General features: G+C 56.8%; 1 pseudogene across 2 annotated transcripts in view; it reads right to left on the reverse strand.

Annotated features, from left to right (window-relative positions):
- LOC147111370 (hyaluronidase-2 pseudogene) overlaps nucleotides 1–22136 on the reverse strand; it is a 53140-nt pseudogene that overhangs the window by 10962 nt on the left and 20042 nt on the right. Inside the window, exon 1 of one of the 2 annotated variants that reach the window (XR_015080090.1) lies at nucleotides 5867–6008. The exons of the other annotated variant lie outside the window; for it this stretch is intronic. The product of XR_015080090.1 is annotated as a hyaluronidase-2 pseudogene, transcript variant X1 (transcript). Of the gene's footprint in view, nucleotides 1–5866; nucleotides 6009–22136 lie in introns of those variants that run through there. 2 annotated transcript variants of the gene reach the window in all.

Raw genomic sequence — 22136 nt, forward strand, 5'->3', positions numbered from 1 at the left:
TCTTAACCGCCTGCTGCACCTGCATGCTTACCTTCAGCGACTGGTGCACAAGAACACCCAGGTCTCGTCGCACTTTCCCTTCTCCCAATCTATTGCCATTCAGATAATAATCTGCCTTCCTTTTTTTGCCACCAAAGTGGATAACCTCATTCGCTGCACCCGCCCCTCCCCCAGTGTCTGCAATAAAACACAGAGAGAATGGGATGTCCGGGCCGGGCCGGGCCTCGCTGTAACTGGGGGGTGTTCGGCTCCAGTCTCAGTTCATGGTCATTTTCATTTCACAGATTCAGGGTGAGAGTCTCTGAGATGGTGACACTGGTGGAGATACCCCGCATCACAACTCAAACCCCAACACATGACATTCTCCACATCGGTGGAATAAGGTATAAATGCAGAATAGTATAGATGCATTTAAGGGGAGGCTAGATAAGCATGTGAGGAAGAAGGGAAGAGGGTTATCCTGATAGATTTAGATGAGGAAAGACGAGAGGAGGCTCGAGTGGAGCATAAACACTGGCATGGACTAGATGGGCCGAATGGCCTGTTTCTGTGCTGTATATCCCATGTAATCCTATGCATAAGTCACCAGGAGCGGACGGGAGGCATCTTAGGATGCTGAGGGAATTGAAGGAGGAAATCGCGGAGGTACTGGCCATAATCTTCCAATCCTCCTTAGATACAGAGGTCCTCTCTTTTTATTGAGCCAAATTAACTGAAAATTAACAGAACTTTAAATAAAACTTATCAAATTAAATTATTACATTGGCCGGGGTGATGATGTACTCCAGTCCCCGCAGCGCCCACCGGTCTCGGAAGGCCTCGAGCCTGCTGGCGGACACCGCGTGCTCCATCTCCAGGGCCACCCGGGCGCAAACATAGCCGCGGAAGAGAGGCAGGCAATCGGGCCGGACGACCCCCTCGACCGCCCGCTGCCTGGACCTGTTAATGGCCACTTTGGCCAGGTCCAGGAGCAGTCCTACGAGGAGGTCCTCCGACCCGCCCGCTCCCCTCCGCACCGGGTGTTAGATACAGGGGTGGTGCCAGAGGACTGGAGAATTGCAAATGTTACACCCTTGTTCAACAAAGGGTGTAAAGATAAACCCAGCAACTACAGGCCAGTCAGTTTGACCTCGGTAGTGGGGAAGCTTTTAAAAACAATAATCAGGGACAAAATTAGCAGTCACTTGGACAAGTGTGGTTTAATTAGGCTTGCCAGCAAAGTTGAAGCCCATGGAATAAAAGGGACAGTGGCAGCATGGATACGGAATTGGCTCAGTGACAGGAAACAGAGAGCAGTGGTGAACGGTTGTTTTTCGGACTGGAGGAATGTACACAGTGGTGTTCCCCAGGGGTCGGTACTAGGACCACGGCTTTCCTTGATATATATTAATGACTTGGACGTGGGTGTACCGGGCACAATTGGAAGTATAGTGAACAGTGAGGAGGAGAGTGATAGACTTCAAGAGGACAGAGACAGGCTGGTGGAATGGGCGGGTAACATGGCAGATAAAATTTAACGCAGAAAAATGTGAAATGATGCATTTTGGTAGAAAGAATGGGGAGAGGAAATATAAACTAAATGGTACAATCCTGACGGGGGTACACGAACAGGTGATAACAGGACACTTAGAAAACATCAACAGGATTAGACAAAGTCAACATGGATTTATGAAAGGGAAATCGTGTTTGACAACCCTACTGGAGTTTTTTGAGGATGTAACTGGTAGACTAGATAAGGGAGAACCAGTGGATGTGGTGTATTTGGATTTTTAGAAAGCCTTTGATAAAGTCCCACATAAGAGGTTAGTGTGCAAAATTAAAGCACATGGGATTGGGGGTAATATACTGGCATGGATTGAAAACTGGTTAACAGACAGGAAACAGAGAGTAGGAATAAATGGGTCTTTATCGGGGTGGCAGGTGGTGACTAGTGGGGTACCGCAGGGATCAGTGCTTGGGCCCCAGCTATTCACAATATATATCAATGATTGGATGAGGGAACCAAATGTAATATTTCCAAGTTTGCTGATGACACGAAACTAGGTGGGATTGTGAGTTGTGAGGAGGATGCAAAGAGGCTTCAAGACGATTTAGACAAGTTGAGTGAGTGGGCAAATACATGGCAGATGCAGTATAACGTGGATAAATGTGAAGTTATCCACTTCGGTAGGAAAAACAGAAAGGCAGAGTATTATTTAAATGGTGATAGATTGGGAAATGTTAATGTACAAAGGGACCTGGGTGTCCTTGTACACCAGTCACTGAAAGCAAACATGCAGGTGCTGCAAGCAGTTAGGAAGGCAAATGGTATGTTGGCCTTCATTGCAAGAGGATTTGAGTACAGGAGCAAGGATGTCTTACTGCAGTTGTACAGGGCCTTGGTGAGACCACACCTGGAGTACTGTGGGCAGTTTTGGTCTCCTTACCTAAGAAAGGATATACTTGCCATAGAGGGAGTGCAGCGAAGGTTCACCAGACTTATTCCTGGGATGGCAGGACTGTCGTATGAGGAGAGATTGGGTCGACTAGGCCTGTATTCACTAGAGTTTAGGAGAATGAGAGGGGATCTCATTGAAACGTATAAACTTCTGACAGGGCTAGACAGACTGGATGCAGGGAGGATGTTTCTCCTGGCTGGGGGGTGTCTAGAACGAGGGGTCACAGTCTCAGGATATGGGGTAGGACATCTAGGACTGAGATGAGGAGAAATTTCTTCACTCAGAGGGTGGTGAACCTGTGGAATTCTCTACCACAGAAGGCTGTGGAGGCCAAGTCACTGAATATATTTAAGGAGATAGATTTCTAGACACAAAAGGCATCAAGGGGTATGGGGAGAGAGCGGGAATATGGTATTGAGATAGAGGATCAGCCATGATCATATTGAATGGCGGAGCAGGCTCGAAGGGCCGACTCCTGCTCCTATTTTTCTATGTTTCTATGACCTGGGGGTAGGTGGCAGGGCAGGTTGAGAAAGCGGTTAAAAAAGCTTACAGGATCCTGGGCTTCATAAAGGAGGTATAGAGTACAAAAGTGTAGAAATTAGGATGAACCTGTATAAAACACTGGTTCAGCCTCAACTGGAGTATTGTGTCCAATTCTGGGCACCACACTATAGGAAGGATGTGAAGGCCTTAGAGAGGGTGCAGAAAAGATTTACAAGAATGGTTCCAGACTTCAGTTACTAGATAGACTAGAGAAGCTGGGGTTGTTCTTCTTGGAGCAGCGAAGATTGAGAGGAGATCAGGACAGAGCTGAGAGAGAAACTGTTCCCATTGGCAGAAGCGTCAAGAACCAGAGGACACAGATTTAAGGTGATTGGCAGACGAACCAAAGGCGACGTAAGAATAAACTTTTTTACGCAGCGAGTGGTCAGGATCTGGAATGCACTGCCTGAAAGGGTGGTGGAGGTAGATTCAATCACGGCTTTCAAAATGGAATTGGATAAGTACCTGAAGGAACTAAATTTGCGGGCTACAGGGAAAGGGCGGGAGAGTGGGACTGGCTGACGTGCTCTAGCAGAGAGCCGGCACGGACTCGACGGGCCGAATGGCCTCCCTCTGTGCTGCATCATTCTGTGATTCTTTCTTCTCTCCTGTCAGTTTCTTTCTCCATCACTGTTATAGATTTACAGCACAGAAAGAGGCCATTCGGCCCGCCAGGTCGCTGCTGGCCCCGCAACTCCAGCCTCGGCTTTTGTTACTTTGTCTCAGTTTCTGTTATTTTGTGTCAGTTTCTCGATTACTTTGTATCGGGTTTTTCCTCCTGTTTCTCCGGGAGCTCGGCCCCGGTAATCTCCGGTAACCCCCACACTCCAGGTCCCCCCGGTAACCCCCACACTCCCGCTCCCCCGGTAACCCCCACACTCCCCCCGGTAACCCCCACACTCCCGGTAACCCCCGGTAACCCCCACACTCCCAGTCCCCCCGGTAACCCCCACACTCCCGGTCCCCCGGTAACCCCCGCACTCCCGGTCCCCCCGGTAACCCCCACACTCCCCCCGGTAACCCCCGCACTCCCGGTCCCCCCCGGTAACCCCCACACTCCCCCCGGTAACCCCCGGTAACCCCCACACTCCCCCCGGTAACCCCCGCACTCCCGGTCCCCCCGGTAGCCCCCACACTCCCGGTCCCCCCGGTAAACCCCACACACACCCCCCGCCCCCGGTAACCCTCACACTCCCGGTCCCCCCGGTAACCCCCACACTCCCGGTCCCCCCGGTAACCCCCACACTCCCGGTCCCCCCCCGGTAACCCCCACACTCCCGGTAACCCCCACACTACCCCCCCGCCCCGGTAACCCTCACACTCCCGGTCCCCCCGGTAACCCCCGCACTCCCTCGCACTCCCGGTCCCCCCGGTAACCCTCGCACTCCCGGTCCCCCCGGTAACCCCCGCACTCCCGGTCCCCCCCGGTAACCCCCGCACTCCCGGTCCCCCCCGGTAACCCCCGCACTCCCGGTAACCCCCCCCGGTAACCCCCACACTCCCGGTCCCCCCCGGTAACCCCCACACTCCCGGTCCCCCCCGGTAACCCCCACACTCCCGGTCCCCCCCGGTAACCCCCGCACTCCCGGTAACCCCCCCCGGTAACCCCCACACTCCCGGTCCCCCCCGGTAACCCCCACACTCCCGGTCCCCCCGGTAACCCCCACACTCCCGGTCCCCCCCGGTAACCCCCGCACTCCCGGTAACCCCCCCCGGTAACCCCCACACTCCCGGTCCCCCCCGGTAACCCCCACACTCCCGGTCCCCCCGGTAACCCCCCGCACTCCCGGTCCCCCCGGTAACCCCTGCACTCCCGGTCCCCCCCGGTAACCCCCACACTCCCGGTTCTCCCCCCCCCCCGGTAACCCCCGCACTCCCCGGTTCTCCCCCCCGGTAACCCCCACACTCCCGGTCCCCCCGGTAACCCCCACACTCCCGGTAACCCCCCCCGGTAACCCCCCACACTCCCGGTCCCCCCGGTAACCCCCGCACTCCCGGTCCCCCCCCGGTAACCCCCACACTCCCGGTCCCCCCGGTAACCCTCGCACTCCCGGTCCCCCCGGTAACCCCCGCACTCCCGGTCCCCCCCGGTAACCCCCGCACTCCCGGTCCCCCCCGGTAACCCCCGCACTCCCGGTAACCCCCCCCGGTAACCCCCACACTCCCGGTCCCCCCCGGTAACCCCCACACTCCCGGTCCCCCCGGTAACCCCCACACTCCCGGTCCCCCCCGGTAACCCCCGCACTCCCGGTAACCCCCCCCGGTAACCCCCACACTCCCGGTCCCCCCCCGGTAACCCCCACACTCCCGGTCCCCCCGGTAACCCCCACACTCCCGGTCCCCCCCGGTAACCCCCGCACTCCCGGTAACCCCCCCCGGTAACCCCCACACTCCCGGTCCCCCCCGGTAACCCCCACACTCCCGGTCCCCCCGGTAACCCCCGCACTCCCGGTCCCCCCGGTAACCCCTGCACTCCCGGTCCCCCCCGGTAACCCCCACACTCCCGGTTCTCCCCCCCCCCCCGGTAACCCCCGCACTCCCGGTTCTCCCCCCCGGTAACCCCCACACTCCCGGTCCCCCCGGTAACCCCCACACTCCCGGTAACCCCCCCCCGGTAACCCCCGCACTCCCGGTCCCCCCCGGTAACCCCCACACTCCCGGTCCCCCCCCCCCCGGTAACCCCCGCACTCCCGGTTCTCCCCCCCCGGTAACCCCCACACTCCCGGTCCCCCCCTCCCTTCCGGACACGAGGCCGCGGCTCCCGGCCGATGGATTTCACTCAGCTTCCGTGAATCAGACGACTTGTTCCGCCCGGCCCGGGAAACTCGCACAGGCCTCCGGCTCCGCCCCGGGCCCCCACAGCCCGGCCCGGCCCCGCTCACCTGCTCGGCGGGTCGGACACACGCGTCTCATCGCAGCATCGCCTCCCCGGCACTGGGGAACCTGCAGCCGCCTGTCGGGGGAGGGACCGACTGATAGTCCCAGTCACTCAACCCGCAAAACCAGAGGCTCCCTCCCCAAAACCGGGGGCTCCCTCCCCCCACCCACCCCCCAAAACCGGGGGCTCCCTCCCCCCACCCACCCCCCAAAACCGGGGGCTCCCTCCCCCACCCCCCAAACCGGGGGCTCACTCCCCCACCCCCCAAAACCGGGGGCTCACTCCCCCCCACCCCCCCCCCCCGCAAAACCGGGGGCTCACTCCCCCACTCCCCCAAACCGGGGGCTCACTCCCCCAAACCGGGGGCTCACTCCCCCCACCCCCCCAAAACCGGGGGCTCACTCCCCCAAACCGGGGGCTCACTCCCCCCACCCCCCAAAACCGGGGGCTCACTCCCCCACTCCCCCAAACCGGGGGCTCCCTCCCCCACTCCCCCAAACCGGGGGCTCACTCCCCCACTCCCCCAAACCGGGGGCTCACTCCCCCCACCCCCCAAAACCGGGGGCTCACTCCCCCAAACCGGGGGCTCACTCCCCCAAACCGGGGGCTCACTCCCCCACTCCCCCAAACCGGGGGCTCCCTCCCCCACTCCCCCAAACCGGGGGCTCACTCCCCCCACCCCCCAAAACCGGGGGCTCCCTCCCCCCACCCCACAAAACCGGGGGCTCCCGCCCCAAAACCGGGGGCTCACTCCCCCACCCCCCAAAACCGGGGGCTCACTCCCCCACCCCCCAAAACCGGGGGCTCACTTCCCCCACCCCCAAAACCGGGGGCTCACTCCCCCACCCCCAAAACCGGGGGCTCACTCCCCCACCCCAAAACCAGAGGCTCCCTCCCCAAAACCGGGGGCTCACTCCCCCACCCCCCAAAACCGGGGGCTCACTCCCCCACTCCCCCAAACCGGGGGCTCCCTCCCCCACTCCCCCAAACCGGGGGCTCCCTCCCCCACTCCCCCAAACCGGGGGCTCACTCGCCCACCCCCCAAACCGGGGGCTCACTCCCCCACTCCCCCAAACCGGGGGCTCCCTCCCCCACTCCCCCAAACCGGGGGCTCACTCCCCCCACCCCCCAAAACCGGGGGCTCCCTCCCCCCACCCCACAAAACCGGGGGCTCCCGCCCCAAAACCGGGGGCTCACTCCCCCACCCCCCAAAACCGGGGGCTCACTCCCCCACCCCCCAAAACCGGGGGCTCACTTCCCCCACCCCCAAAACCGGGGGCTCACTCCCCCACCCCCAAAACCGGGGGCTCACTCCCCCACCCCAAAACCGGGGGCTCACTCCCCCCCGTTCCCCCACAAAACCGGGGGCTCACTGCCCAACACCACCCCAAAACCAGTGGGGGGGGGTGGGCGGTCACTCAGTCCCACTGTAGTTGCAGTTGTAAGTGACTTGGGGGTGGGGTGGGGAACAGTATTTTTCCAGGGACGGTGCAGAAGGTATTGGGGCTGGGAGTGGGTCGGGGGATTGCTTGGTGAGGGAAATGCGCAACTTCGATTGTGTCACAAAGAATTGGCAGTTGGTGACTGGCATTCAACGCTGCACCCTATAAAAAGAGCAGTGCCCACAGGGGAAGAGGGCAAAGGGTGAGGGAGTCAGTGAGCAGTCCTTGGTACCTGTCGATGTGGCCCCAAATACTCAGGATTGAAGAACTTGCATCCTCAGGATGCTCCAAAGCACTTTATTTTTCAAATCTTATTAGTCAAGGATATTAAGGATTACAGAACCAAGGCGGGTAGATGGAGTTAAGATACAGATCAGTCGTGATCTCATTGAATGGCAGAACAGGCTCAAAGGGCTGAATGGCCTCCTCCTGTTCCCATGTTCCTAAATGTTATATTGCCAAAAACCACAGACAATTTGCTAACAGCAAGGTCCCACAAAACAGTGATGGGATAAATGACCAGTGCAGATCAGTCCCAAAGCATCCTCACTGCCCCACTCTCTCCCCATAGCCCTATATCAATCCCAAACTAATCCCACTGCCCCGTCTCTCCCCATAGCCCTGTATCAATCCCAAACTAATCCCACTGCCCCGCTCTCTCCCCATTGCCCTGTATCAATCCCAAACTAATCTCACTGCCCCGCTCTCTCCCCATAGCCCTGTATCAATCCCAAACTAACCCCACTGCCCCGCTCTCTCCCCATAGCCCTGTATCAATCCCAAACTAACCCTACTGCCCTGCTCTCTCCCCATTGCCCTGTATTAATCCCAAACTAATCCCACTGCCCCGTCTCTCCCCATAGCCCTGTATCAATCCCAAACTAATCCCACTGCCCCGCTCTCTCCCCATTGCCCTGTATTAATCCCAAACTAATCCCACTGCCCCGTCTCTCCCCATAGCCCTGTATCAATCCCAAACTAATCCCACTGCCCCGTCTCTCCCCATAGCCCTGTATCAATCCCACACTAATCCCACTGCCCCGCTCTCTCCCCATAGCCCTGTATCAATCCCAAACTAATCCCACTGCCCCGCTCTCTCCCCATTGCCCTGTATTAATCCCAAACTAATCCCACTGCCCCGTCTCTCCCCATAGCCCTGTATCAATCCCAAACTAATCCCACTGCCCCGCTCTCTCCCCATAGCCCTGTATCAATCCCAAACTAATCCCACTGCCCCGCTCGCTCCCCATAGCCCTGTATCAATCCCAAACGAATCCCACTGCCCCACTCTCTCCCCATAGCTCTGTATCAATCCCAAACTAATCCCACTGCCCCGCTCTCTCCCCATAGCCCTGTATCAATCCCAAACTAATCCCACTGCCCCGCTCTCTCCCCATAGCCCTGTATCAATCCCAAAGCATCCCCACTGCCCCGCTCTCCCCCCATAGCCCTGTATCAATCACAAACTAATCCCACTGCCCCGCTCTCTCCCCATTGCCCTGTATTAATCCCAAACTAATCCCACTGCCCCGTCTCTCCCCATAGCCCTGTATCAATCCCAAACTAATCCCACTGCCCCGCTCTCTCCCCATTGCCCTGTATTAATCCCAAACTAATCCCACTGCCCCGTCTCTCCCCATAGCCCTGTATCAATCCCAAACTAATCCCACTGCCCCGTCTCTCCCCATAGCCCTGTATCAATCCCACACTAATCCCACTGCCCCGTCTCTCCCCATAGCCCTGTATCAATCCCAAACTAATCCCACTGCCCCGCTCTCTCCCCATAGCCCTGTATCAATCCCAAACTAATCCCACTGCCCCGCTCTCTCCCCATAGCCCAGTATCAATCCCACACTAATCCCACTGCCCCGTCTCTCCCCATAGCCCTGTATCAATCCCACACTAATCCCACTGCCCCGTCTCTCCCCATAGCTCTGTATCAATCCCAAACTAATCCCACTGCCCCGCTCTCTCCCCATAGCCCTGTATCAATCCCAAACTAATCCCACTGCCCCGCTCTCTCCCCATAGCCCTGTATCAATCCCAAAGCATCCCCACTGCCCCGCTCTCCCCCCATAGCCCTGTATCAATCACAAACTAATCCCACTGCCCCGCTCTCTCCCCATTGCCCTGTATTAATCCCAAACTAATCCCACTGCCCCGTCTCTCCCCATAGCCCTGTATCAATCCCAAACTAATCCCACTGCCCCGCTCTCTCCCCATTGCCCTGTATTAATCCCAAACTAATCCCACTGCCCCGTCTCTCCCCATAGCCCTGTATCAATCCCAAACTAATCCCACTGCCCCGTCTCTCCCCATAGCCCTGTATTAATCCCAAACTAATCCCACTGCCCCGTCTCTCCCCATAGCCCTGTATCAATCCCAAACTAATCCCACTGCCCCGTCTCTCCCCATAGCCCTGTATCAATCCCAAACTAATCCCACTGCCCCGCTCTCTCCCCATAGCCCTGTATCAATCCCAAACTAATCCCACTGCCCCATCTCTCCCCATAGCCCTGTATCAATCCCACACTAATCCCACTGCTCTGCTCTCTCCACAGAATTCCAGAGAACGGCATCAGTCTACTCCAGAGCAGGCGAGTTCTCCCCAGTGTCCTGGGCCAATATTTATCCCTCAACCAACATCACTAAATGGGACTAAAAGCCGACAAATCCCCAGGACCTGACTGCCGACATCCCAGCATTCTAAAAGAGGTGGCTGAAGAGATAGTGAATGCATTGGTTCTGATCTTCCAAAATTCCCTAGGTTCCAGAATGGTCCCAGCGGATTGGAAGGTCACCAATGTAACGCTGCTATTCAAGAAAGGAGGGAGAGAGAAAACAGGGAACTACAGCCCAGTTAGCCTGACATCAGTCGTCGGGGAAATGCTGGAATCCATTGTTGAGGAAGTGGTATCAGGGCACTTAGAAAATCATAACATGATTAGGCCGAGTCAACATGGTTTTATGAAAGGGAAATCGTGTTTGACAAATTTATTTGAGCTTTTGAGGATGTAACTAGCAGGGTAGATAAAGGGGAACCAGTGGATGTAATATTTATGGATTTCCAAAAGGCATTTGATAAGGTGCCACATAAAAGGTTATTACACAAGATTAGGGCTCATGGGGTTGGGGGTAATATAGTAGCATGGATAGAGGATTGGTTAACAGTCAGAAAACAGAGAGTCGGGATAAACGGATCTTTTTCAGGTTGGCAGGCTGTAACTAGTGGGGTGCCGCAAGGATCAGTGCTGGGGCCTCAGCTATTTACAATCTATATTAATGACCTAGATGAAGGGACCGAGTGTAATGTATCCATGTTTGCTGATGATACAAAGCTCGGTGGGACAGTAAGCTGTGAGGAGAACACAGAGTCTGCAAAGGGATATAGATAGACTGAGTGAGTGGGCAGTAAGGTGGCAGATGGAGTATAATGTAGGGAAATGTGAGGTTATTCACTTTGGTAGGAAGAATAGAAAAACAGAATATTTTTTAAATGGTGAGAAACTTTCAGATGTTGGTGTTCAGAGAGATTTGGGTGTCCTCGTGCAAGAAACACAGAAAGCGAGCATGCAGGTACAGCAAGCAATAAGGAAGGCAAATGGCATGTTGGTCTTTATTGCAAGGGGGTTGGAGTATAAGAGTGAGGAAGTCTTGCTACAATTGTACAGGGCCTTGGTGAGACCACACCTGGAGTACTGGGCACAGTTCTGGTCTCCTTATCTAAGGAAGGATATACTTGCCTTGGAGGCGGTGCAACGAAGGTTCACTAGATTGATTCCTGGGATGAGAGGGCTGTCCTATGAGGAGAGATTGTGTAGAATGGGCCGATACTCTCTGGAGTTTAGAAGAATGAGAGGTGATCTTATTGAAACATACAAGATTCTGAGGGGGATTGACAGGGTAGATGCTGAGAGGTTGTTTCCCCCTGGCTGGAGAGTCTAGAACCAGGGGTCACAGTCTCAGGATAAGGGGTCGGCCATTTAGGACTGAGATGAGGAGGAATTTCTTCACTCAGAGGGCGGTGAATCTTTGGAATTCTCTACCCCAGAGGGCTGTGAATGCTGAGTCTTTGAGTATATTCAAGGCTGAGATCGATAGATTTTTGGACTCTCGGGGAATCGAGGGATATGGGGATCGGGCAGGAAAGTGGAGTTGAGGTCGATGATCAGCCATGATCTTATTGAATGGCGGAGCAACTCGAGGGGCCGAATGGCCGACTCCTGCTCCTAATTCTTATACTTTTATAAAACAGATGATCTGGTCATTGTCACATTGCTTGTTTGTGGAATCTTGCTGTGCGCAAATTGGCTGCCACGTTTCCCACATTACAACAGTGACCACACTTTAAAAGTACTTCATTGGCTGTAAAGCACTTTGAGACGTCCTGAGGTTGTGAAAAGCGCTGGAGAAATGTGAGTTCTTTCTTTGAAAATTGGGACGGAAATTTGGCCATGAAGGGTTAATACTCGGAGTCTGCAGATCGCAGCCTGGGAATCAGCAACAACCTGAAGCAGAGAGGCGGAGGATCGGACTCCATGGAGACGGCTCGGCCCTGGCCGGAATCTCATCCTCCCCCGGAATCCGATGGTCTTCAAGTGGAGAGGGGGCCATTGAAAGGAGCAATCAGTGATTGCTGGCCCACTCTCTCTCGCAGTCACCACTCCAGCCACCAGCCAGTCCTGTGCCGCTGTTGTCCCTGCTGTGCCCGGCACACTTGTCATTGTGGGAAGCTCAGTCCGTGTCTGCTTGGCCCAGACTCGCTGCAGTGACCGTGTCTGGGCCGCACCTCCTGGGCGTTTCACACAGATTCTGCGAAACCCTTCAACAGATGCTGCTAAACATCTGCTGTCACCATGACAACAGCACCCTGGAATCTCGGGGTCTGTGGCTCAACCAGCGGGCGATTTAAATCATAATCATAATCAATTTTATTGTCATTGTTAGTGCACAAGTGCAGTACAACGAAATGTAGGCTTGCGGCTCCCGAGAGTGTACGTTTAGATTAAGACATTTAAACATTCAACATTCAAGGGGCCGCTCCCTGAACAGACCCGAGTCTCCTGGGGAAAGACACAGGAGCGGGGCCGCGGTGGGGGAGATGATGCCATGGTTGGTGTTTCTGTCGCCAAGCTTGGTGTTTGCAAATGAAGAAAAGGGTTGACAAACACACCGTGAGGAATTCTTTCCCGGGATGCGGGAGCTGTTGGTGAGGTCTCATTCATTGCCTCGAGATCCTGAGGGGCTTTCTAGACCATCTCAGAGGCTTGAAGTGCCTCAGCGTGTGGGACAGGAGTCACATGTAGCCCAGACCCGGGCAGGACAGCAGGTTCCCTTCTCTGAAGGACATTACTGAACCAGTTGGGTTTTTATGACAATTTTATGGTAATTTTTCTTCTGCCAACCACAAATGATCAGATTTATAGAATGCAGTTTCACAAGGTGCCCTGGTAGATTCGGAGCCCCCGATTGCTGGTCCAGCACCAGAACCACTGCAGTGCCACACCTGGCACGCTCAGTCCGGTGGATTGGCCTTGGTCCCGTAGCCTGGTGGGTCAGTGGGCAGTTTGATTAACACATGACTCCACGGAATTCCCATAAGTGGGCTCAGACACTGGCTCCCAGACACTGGCTCTCAGACACTGCGCTCCCAGACACTGGCTCTCAGACACTGCGCTCCCAGACACTGGCTCTCAGACACTGCGCTCCCAGACACTGGCTCTCAGACACTGCGCTCCCAGACACTGGCTCTCAGACACTGCGCTCCCAGACACTGGCTCTCAGACACTGCGCTCCCAGACACTGGCTCCCAGACACTGGCTCCCAGACACTGTGCTTCCAGACACTGTGCTCCCAGACACTGGCTCTCAGATATTGGCTCCCAGACACTGGCTCTCAGACACTGCGCTCCCAGACACTGGCTCCCAGACACTGGCTCACAGACACTGGCTTTCTGACACTGGCTTTCAGACACTGCGCTCCCAGACACTGGCTTTCTGACACTGGCTTTCAGCCACTGCGCTCCCAGACACTGGCTCTCAGACACTGGCTCCCAGACACTGGCTCCCAGACGCTGGCTCTCAGACACTGGCTCTCTGACACTGGCTTTCAGACACTGCGCTCCCAGACACTGGCTTTTTGACACTGGCTTTTTGACACTGGCTTTCAGACACTGCGCTCCCAGACACTGGCTCTCAGACACTGGCTCTCTGACACTGTGCTCCCAGACACTGGCTCTCAGACACTGCGCTCCCAGACACTGGCTTTTTGACACTGGCTTTTTGACACTGGCTTTCAGACACTGCGCTCCCAGACACTGGCTCTCAAACACTGGCTTTCAGACACTGCGCTCCCAGACACTGGCTCTCAGACACTGGCTCTCAGACACTGGCTTTCTGACACTGGATTTCAGACACTGGCTCCCAGACACTGGCTCTCAGACACTGTGCTCCCAGACACTGGCTCTCAAACACTGCGCTCCCAGACTGGCTCCCAGACACTGGCTCCCAGACACTGGCTCCCAGATGCTGGCTTTCAGGCACTGACCCTCAGACACTGACCCTCAGACACTGGCTCCCAGACACTGGCTCCCAGACGCTGGCTCTCAGACACTGGCTCTCAGACACTGGCTCTCAGACACTGGCTCTCAGACACTGGCTCCCAGACACTGGCTCCCAGACGCTGGCTCTCAGACACTGGCTCCCAGACACTGGCTCTCAGACACTGGCTCCCAGACACTGGCTCCCAGACACTGGCTCTCAGACACTGGCTTTCAGACACTGGCTTTCAGACACTGCGCTCCCAGACACTGGCTCTCAGACACTGGCTCCCAGATGCTGACTTTCAGACACTGGCTCCCAGACATTGCGCTCCCAGACACTGTGTTCTCAGACACTGGCTCCCTGACACTGGCTCTCAGACACTGGCTCTCAGTCACTGGCTCTCAGACACTGGCTCCCAGACACTGGCTTTCTGACACTGGCTCCCAGACACTGGCTCCCAGATACTGGCTTTCTGACACTGGCTCCCAGACGCTGACTCTCAGACACTGGCTCCCAGACGCTGACTTTCAGACACTGGCTCCCAGACATTGCGCTCCCAGACACTGTGTTCTCAGACACTGGCTCCCAGACACTGGCTCTCAGACACTGCGCTCCCAGCTACTGTGTTCTCAGACACTGGCTCCCACTGTATTCCCAGACACTGCACCCAGGGAAATCCGTACCCCAGACAGAGCCGGTGCCTGGGAACTCGTACCCCAGTGAGGGGAAGATGAGGCCGGTGTGTGGGATCGGGACGGCAATGGCTGAGATGCAGAGACAATTTCAGAAAACAGTCAAAGATAAACATTTCTGCTTGGGATGTGATGACTGTGCTGGACGCCTTTACCGACTGATGTCAGCGTGGAAACAGGAGCCACCCTGTTCTGGAACAAATACCTCATCCGATTGTGTCATTTGGTCCCTGAGATTTGTTGAACTATTTCGAACTAATTATCGGAAGGCAGCTGGGAGTGTCAATGTGAAGCTGTCAGCAAGATGTGGGCCATGAGCTTTGAACAGCAGGAAGTCAGGCATCCAGCGATTAGGCCGGCAGGAAATGAGATAGCACAGTCCGGAGCTTGAGTTCGTGCCCCTCCCGATCGACATGTCGACAGGACACTTCCTGCCCAACTCCTGCCCACACTGTACGTTTTGAAGAACTGTTGTAATGGAGGAAATGCAGCAGCCAATTTGAGCACAGCAAGATCCCCAAAGTAGCAATGATAATGATTAGATAATCTGTTTAATGATGATAGTTGAGGGATAAATATTGGACAGGACACCGGGGAGAACTTCCCTGCCCTTCTTTGAAATACTGCCATGGGATCTTTTACGTCCACCTGAGAGAGCAGACAGGGCCTCAGTTTAACGTCTCATCCAAAAGATGGCACCTCCGATAGTGCTGACCCTCCGACAGTGCAGCGCTCCCTCAGTACTGCCCCTCCAACAGTGCAGCGCTCCCTCAGTACTGCCCCTCCGACAGTGCGGCGCTCCCTCAGTACTGCCCCTCCAACAGTGCAGCACTCCCTCAGTACTGCCCCTCCGACAGTGCAGCGCTCCCTCAGTACTGCCCCTCCGACAGTGCAGCGCTCCCTCAGTACTGCCCCTCCGACAGTGCAGCGCTCCCTCAGTACTGCCCCTCCGACAGTACGGCGCTCCCTCAGTACTGCCCCTCCGACAGTGCAGCACTCCCTCAGTACTGCCCCTCCGACAGTGCAGCACTCCCTCAGTACTGCCCCTCCGACAGTGCAGCTCTCCCTCAGTACTGCCCCTCCAACAGTGCAGCACTCCCTCAGTACTGCCCCTCCGACAGTGCAGCGCTCCCTCAGTACTGCCCCTCCAACAGTACGGCGCTCCCTCAGTACTGCCCCTCCGACAGTGCAGCGCTCCCTCAGTACTGCCCCTCCGACAGTGCAGCGCTCCCTCAGTACTGCCCCTCCAACAGTGCAGTGCTCCCTCAGTACTGCCCCTCTGACAGTGCAGCGCACCCTCAGTACTGTCCCTCCGACAGTGCAGCACTCCCTCAGTACTGCCCCTCCGACAGTGCAGCGCTCCCTCAGTACTGCCCCTCGATTTAGAGGAAGGGACCGAGTGCAACATATCCAAGTTTGCCGACGATACAAAGATGGGAGGGAAAGCAGTGAGTGAGGAGGACATAAAAAACCTGCAAAAGGACATAGACAGGCTAAGTGAGTGGGCAGAGATTTGGCAGATGCAATATAATGTTGGAAAGTGTGAGGTTATGCACTTTGGCAGAAAAAATCAAAGAGCAAGTTATTATCTAAATGGAGAGAAACTGCAAAGTGCTACAGTACAAAGGGATCTGGGGGTCCTGGTGCATGAAACGCAAAAAGTTAGTATGCAGGTGCAGCAGGTGATCAGGGAGGCCAATGGAATCTTGGCTTTTATTGCAAGGGGGATGGAGTATAAAAACAGGGAAGTCTTGCTGCAGTTATACAGGGTATTGGTGAGGCCACACCTGGAATACTGCGTGCAGTTTTGGTTTCCATATTTAAGAAAAGATATACTTGCTCTCGAGGCGGTTCAGAGAAGGTTCACTCGGTTGATTCCAGAGATGAGGGGGTTGACGTATGAGGAAAGGTTGAGTAGGTTGGGACTCTACTCATTGGAGTTCAGAAGAATGAGAGGCGATCTTATCGAAACATATAAGATTGTGAGGGGGCTTGATCGGGTGGATGCGGTGAGGATGTTTCCACTGATGGGTGAGACTAGAACTAGGGGGCATAATCTTAGAATAAGGGGCTGCCCTTTCAAAACTGAGATGAGGAGAAACTTCTTCACCCAGAGGGTAGTAAATCTATGGAATTTGCTACCCCAGAGAGCTGTGGAAGCTGCAACATTAAATAAATTTAAAATGGAGATAGACATTTTCCGAGCAGATAAGGGAATTAGGGGTTACGGGGAGAGGGCAGGGAAGTGGACGCGAGTCTAGGTTCAGATCAGCCATGATCCTATTGAATGGCGGAGCAGGCCCGAGGGGCCGTATGGCCTACTCCTGCTCCTACTCCTTATGTTCTTATGTTCTTATGACAGTGCAGTGCTCCCTCAGTACTGCCTCTCCGACAGTGCAGTGCTCCCTCAGTACTGCCCCTCCGACAGTGCAGCACTCCCTCAGTTTTGCCCCTCCGACAGTGCAGTGCTCCCTCAGTATTGCCCCACCGACAGTGCGGCGCTCCCTCAGTACTGCCCCTCCGGCACTGCAGAGCTCCCTCAGCACTGCCCCTCCGACACTGCAGAGCTCCCTCAGTACTGCCCCTCCGACAGTGCAGCGCTCCCTCAGTACTGCCCCACCGACAGTGCGGCGCTCCCTCAGTACTGCCCCTCCGACAGTGCAGCGCTCCCTCAGTACTGCCCCTCCGACAGTGCGGCGTTCCCTCAGTACTGACCCTCCGACGGTGCGGCGCTCCCTCAGTACTGCCCCTCCGACAGTGCAGCGCTCCCTCAGTACTGACCCCCCGACAGTGCGGCGCTCCCTCAGTACCGCCCCTCCGACAGTGCAGCGCTCCCTCAGCACTGCCCCTCCGACAGTGCAGCGCTCCCTCAGTACTGCCCCTCCAACAGTGCAGTGCTCCCTCAGTACTGCCCCTCCGACAGTGCAGCGCTCCCTCAGTACTGACCCCCCGACAGTGCGGCGCTCCCTCAGTACTGCCCCTCCGACAGTGCAGTGCTCCCTCAGTACTGCCCCTCCGACAGTGCAGCGCTCCCTCAGTACTGACCCCCCGACAGTGCAGTGCTCCCTCAGTACTGCCCCTCCGACAGTGCAGCGCTCCCTCAGTACTGCCCCTCCGACAGTGCAGTGCTCCCTCAGTACTGCCCCTCCGACAGTGCAGCACTCCCTCAGTTTTGCCCCTCCGACAGTGCAGTGCTCCCTCAGTATTGCCCCACCGACAGTGCGGCACTCCCTCAGTACTGCCCCTCCGGCACTGCAGAGCTCCCTCAGCACTGCCCCTCCGACACTGCAGAGCTCCCTCAGTACTGCCCCTCCGACAGTGCGGCGCTCCCTCAGTGCTGCCCCACCGACAGTGCGGCGCTCCCTCAGTACTGCCCCTCCGACAGTGCAGCGCTCCCTCAGTACTGCCCCTCCGACAGTGCGGCGTTCCCTCAGTACTGACCCTCCGACAGTGCGGCGCTCCCTCAGTACTGCCCCTCCGACAGTGCAGCGCTCCCTCAGTACTGACCCCCCGACAGTGCGGCGCTCCCTCAGTACTGCCCCTCCGACAGTGCAGCGCTCCCTCAGCACTGCCCCTCCGACAGTGCAGCGCTCCCTCAATACTGCCCCTCCAACAGTGCAGTGCTCCCTCAGTACTGCCCCTCCGACAGTGCAGCGCTCCCTCAGTACTGCCCCTCCGACAGTGCAGCGCTCCCTCAGTACTGACCCCCCGACAGTGCAGTGCTCCCTCAGTACTGCCCCTCTGACAGTGCAGTGCTCCCTCAGTACTGCCCCTCCGACAGTGCAGCGCTCCCTCAGTACCGCCCCTCTGACAGTGCGGTGCTCCCTCAGTACTGCACTGGAGTGTCAGCCTAGATGTTTGTGCTCAAATCTCTGGAGTGGGACTTGAACCCACAACCTTCTGAACCAGAGGCGAGAGAGTGCTACCCACTGAGCCACTGCTGATACCTTAGATAGACCCCCGCAGACAGACCACAGACAGACCAGAGACCACTTCAGTTCATTGGGAATGGGGGACTCGATGATTAGTCCGGAACACACTGTTAGTTACTTCGCTGCAAGTCAGTTTCACAATTTTCTGAAAACTTCATGCAAAGACTGCCTGTAAACATGGAGGAGCTGTGGCCTTCGCTGAGTAATCACTGAGTGTTCAGTAATGGTGAGAGGAGGTGGGAGGAGCTGCGGCCCTCGCTGAGTAATCACTGAGTGTTCAGTAATGGTGAGAGGAGGTGGGAGGAGCTGTGGCCTTCACTGAGTAATCACTGAGTGTTCAGTAATGGTGAGAGGAGGTGGGAGGAGCTGTGGCCTTCACTGAGTAATCACTGAGTGTTCAGTAATGGTGAGAGGAGGTGGGAGGAGCTGCGGCCCTCGCTGAGTAATCACTGAGTGTTCAGTAATGGTGAGAGGAGGTGGGAGGAGCTGTGGCCCTCGCTGAGTAATCACTGAGTGTTCAGTAATGGTGAGAGGAGGTGGGAAGAGGCTGTGAGCTTGGACCAAATACCACCGTGCTTTTTATATAAACACAGGTGGGGCCCATTCCCCAAAAGCTCCGGGAGTTCACCACATCAGCTGGTGAATTATCTCGAGAAGCCAGGTGCATGATTCATCACTGGCTGGTGCCCAGGGAGCTGATGTCTGCCAGGGCACCCACTGGAACCACAGTTTGCCTCAGTATCCAGCGGGTTAGGGAGAGGAGCATCAGTTATGGTTCCTGCTCCTGATTACTATCCAGTGACTCCTGTGGACCATTCCATATGTGGACCTGGGGTGAGGAGAGGATTGCGTTTGACTGTGATGCTCCCCAGGTTGAATAGTCTGCTGACTTTCACTGTCAAGGATCAAAAGTGAAGAATGGCCATGTGGGGAAGGAGCAGAAGCACAGGGTAAAGAGCACAGTGCCCACAGCGATGGGTAAAGAGCACAGTGCCCACAGCGAGGGGTAAAGAGCACAGTGCCCACAGCACAGGGTAAAGGGCACAGTGCCCACAGCACAGGGTAAAGGGCACAGTGCCCACAGCACAGGGTAAAGGGCACAGTGCCCACAGTGAGGGGTAATGGGCACAGTGCCCACAGCACAGGGTAAAGGGCACAGTGCCCACAGTGAGGGGTAAAGGGCACAGTGCCCACAGTGAGGGGTAAAGGGCACAGTGCCCACAGCACAGGGTAAAGGGCACAGTGCCCACAGCACAGGGTAAAGGGCACAGTGCCCACAGTGAGGGGTAATGGGCACAGTGCCCACAGCACAGGGTAAAGGGCACAGTGCCCACAGCACAGGGTAAAGGGCACAGTGCCCACAGTGAGGGGTAATGGGCACAGTGCCCACAGCACAGGGTAAAGGGCACAGTGCCCACAGTGAGGGGTAAAGGGCACAGTTCCCACAGCACAGGGTAAAGGGCACAGTGCCCACAGCACAGGGTAAAGGGCACAGTGCCCACAGCACAGGGTAAAGGGCACAGTGCCCACAGTGAGGGGTAATGGGCACAGTGCCCACAGCACAAGGTAAAGGGCACAGTGCCCACAGTGAGGGGTAAAGGGCACAGTGCCCACAGCGAGGGGTAAAGGGCACAGTGCCCACAGCACAGGGTAAAGGGCACAGTGCCCACAGCGAGGGGTAAAGGGCACAGTGCCCACAGCACAGGGTAAAGGACACAGTGCCCACAGTGAGGGGTAAAGGGCACAGTGCCCACAGCACAGGGTAAAGGGCACAGTGCCCACAGCGAGGGGTAAAGAGCACAGTGCCCACAGCACAAGGTAAAGGGCACAGTGCCCACAGCGAGGGGTAAAGAGCACAGTGCCCACAGCACAGGGTAAAGAGCACAGTGCCCACAGCACAGGGTAAAGGGCACAGTGCCCACAGCACAGGGTAAAGGGCACAGTGCCCACAGCGAGGGGTAAAGGGCACAGTGCCCACAGCACAGGGTAACGGACACAGTGCCCACAGTGAGGGGTAAAGGGCACAGTGCCCACAGCACAGGGTAAAGGGCACAGTGCCCACAGCGAGGGGTAAAGAGCACAGTGCCCACAGCACAGGGTAATGGGCACAGTGCCCACAGCGAGGGGTAAAGGGCACAGTGCCCACAGCGAGGGGTAAAGGGCACAGTGCCCACAGCGAGGGATAAAGGGCACAGTGCCCACAGCACAGGGTAAAGGGCACAGTGCCCACAGCACAGGGTAAAGAGCACAGTGCCCACAGTGCAGGGTAAAGGGCACAGTGCCCACAGCACAGGGTAAAGGGCACAGTGCCCACAGCACAGGGTAAAGGGCACTGCCCACAGCACAGGGTAAAGGGCACAGTGCCCACAGCGAGGGGTAACGGGCACAGTGCCCACAGCACGGGGTAAAGGGCACAGTGCCCACAGCGAGGGGTAAAGGGCACAGTGCCCACAGCGAGGGGTAAAGGGCACAGTGCCCACAGCACAGGGTAAAGGGCACAGTGCCCACAGCGAGGGGTAAAGGGCACAGTGCCCACAGCACAGGGTAAAGGGCACAGTGCCCACAGCACGGGGTAAAGGGCACAGTGCCCACAGCACAGGGTAAAGGGCACAGTGCCCACAGCGAGGGGTAAAGGGCACAGTGCCCACAGCACAGGGTAAAGGGCACAGTGCCCACAGCGAGGGGTAAAGGGCACAGTGCCCACAGCACAGGGTAAAGGGCACAGTGCCCACAGCGAGGGGTAAAGAGCACAGTGCCCACAGCACAGGGTAAAGAGCACAGTGCCAACAGCACAAGGTAAAGGGCACAGTGCCCACAGCGAGGGGTAAAGAGCACAGTGCCCACAGCACAGGGTAAAGAGCACAGTGCCCACAGCGAGGGGTAAAGGGCACAGTGCCCACAGCACAGGGTAAAGAGCACAGTGCCCACAGCGAGCGGTAAAGCGCACAGTGCCCACAGTGAGGGGTAAAGAGCACAGTGCCCACAGCACAGGGTAAGGAGCACAGTGCCCACAGCACAGGGTAAAGGGCACAGTGCCCACAGCACAGGGTAAAGGGCACAGTGCCCACAGCACAGGGTAAAGGGCACAGTGCCCACAGCACAGGGTAAAGGGCACAGTGCCCACAGCACAGGGTAAAGAGCACAGTGCCCACAGCGAGGGGTAAAGAGCACAGTGCCCACAGCACAGGGTAAAGAGCACAGTGCCCACAGCGAGCGGTAAAGCGCACAGTGCCCACAGTGAGGGGTAAAGAGCACAGTGCCCACAGCACAGGGTAAAGAGCACAGTGCCCACAGCACAGGGTAAAGGGCACAGTGCCCACAGCACAGGGTAAAGGGCACAGTGCCCACAGTGCGGGGTAAAGAGCACAGTCCCCACAGCACAGGGTAAAGAGCACAGTGCCCACAGCACAGGGTAAAGGGCACAGTGCCCACAGCACAGGATAAAGAGCACAGTGCCCACAGCGCGGGGTAAAGAGTACAGTGCCCACAGCACAGGGTAAAGGGCACAGTGCCCACAGTGCAGGGTAAAGGGCACAGTGCCCACAGCACAGGGTAAAGGGCACAGTGCCCACAGCACAGGGTAAAGGGCACAGTGCCCACAGCACAGGGTAAAGGGCACAGTGCCCACAGCACAGGGTAAAGAGCACAGTGCCCACAGCGAGCGGT

The sequence above is a fragment of the Somniosus microcephalus genome, chromosome 11 (assembly GCF_052327205.1).
Source record: "Somniosus microcephalus isolate GS21.2 chromosome 11, FLI_Smic_1.0, whole genome shotgun sequence".
NCBI lineage: Eukaryota > Metazoa > Chordata > Chondrichthyes > Squaliformes > Somniosidae > Somniosus > Somniosus microcephalus.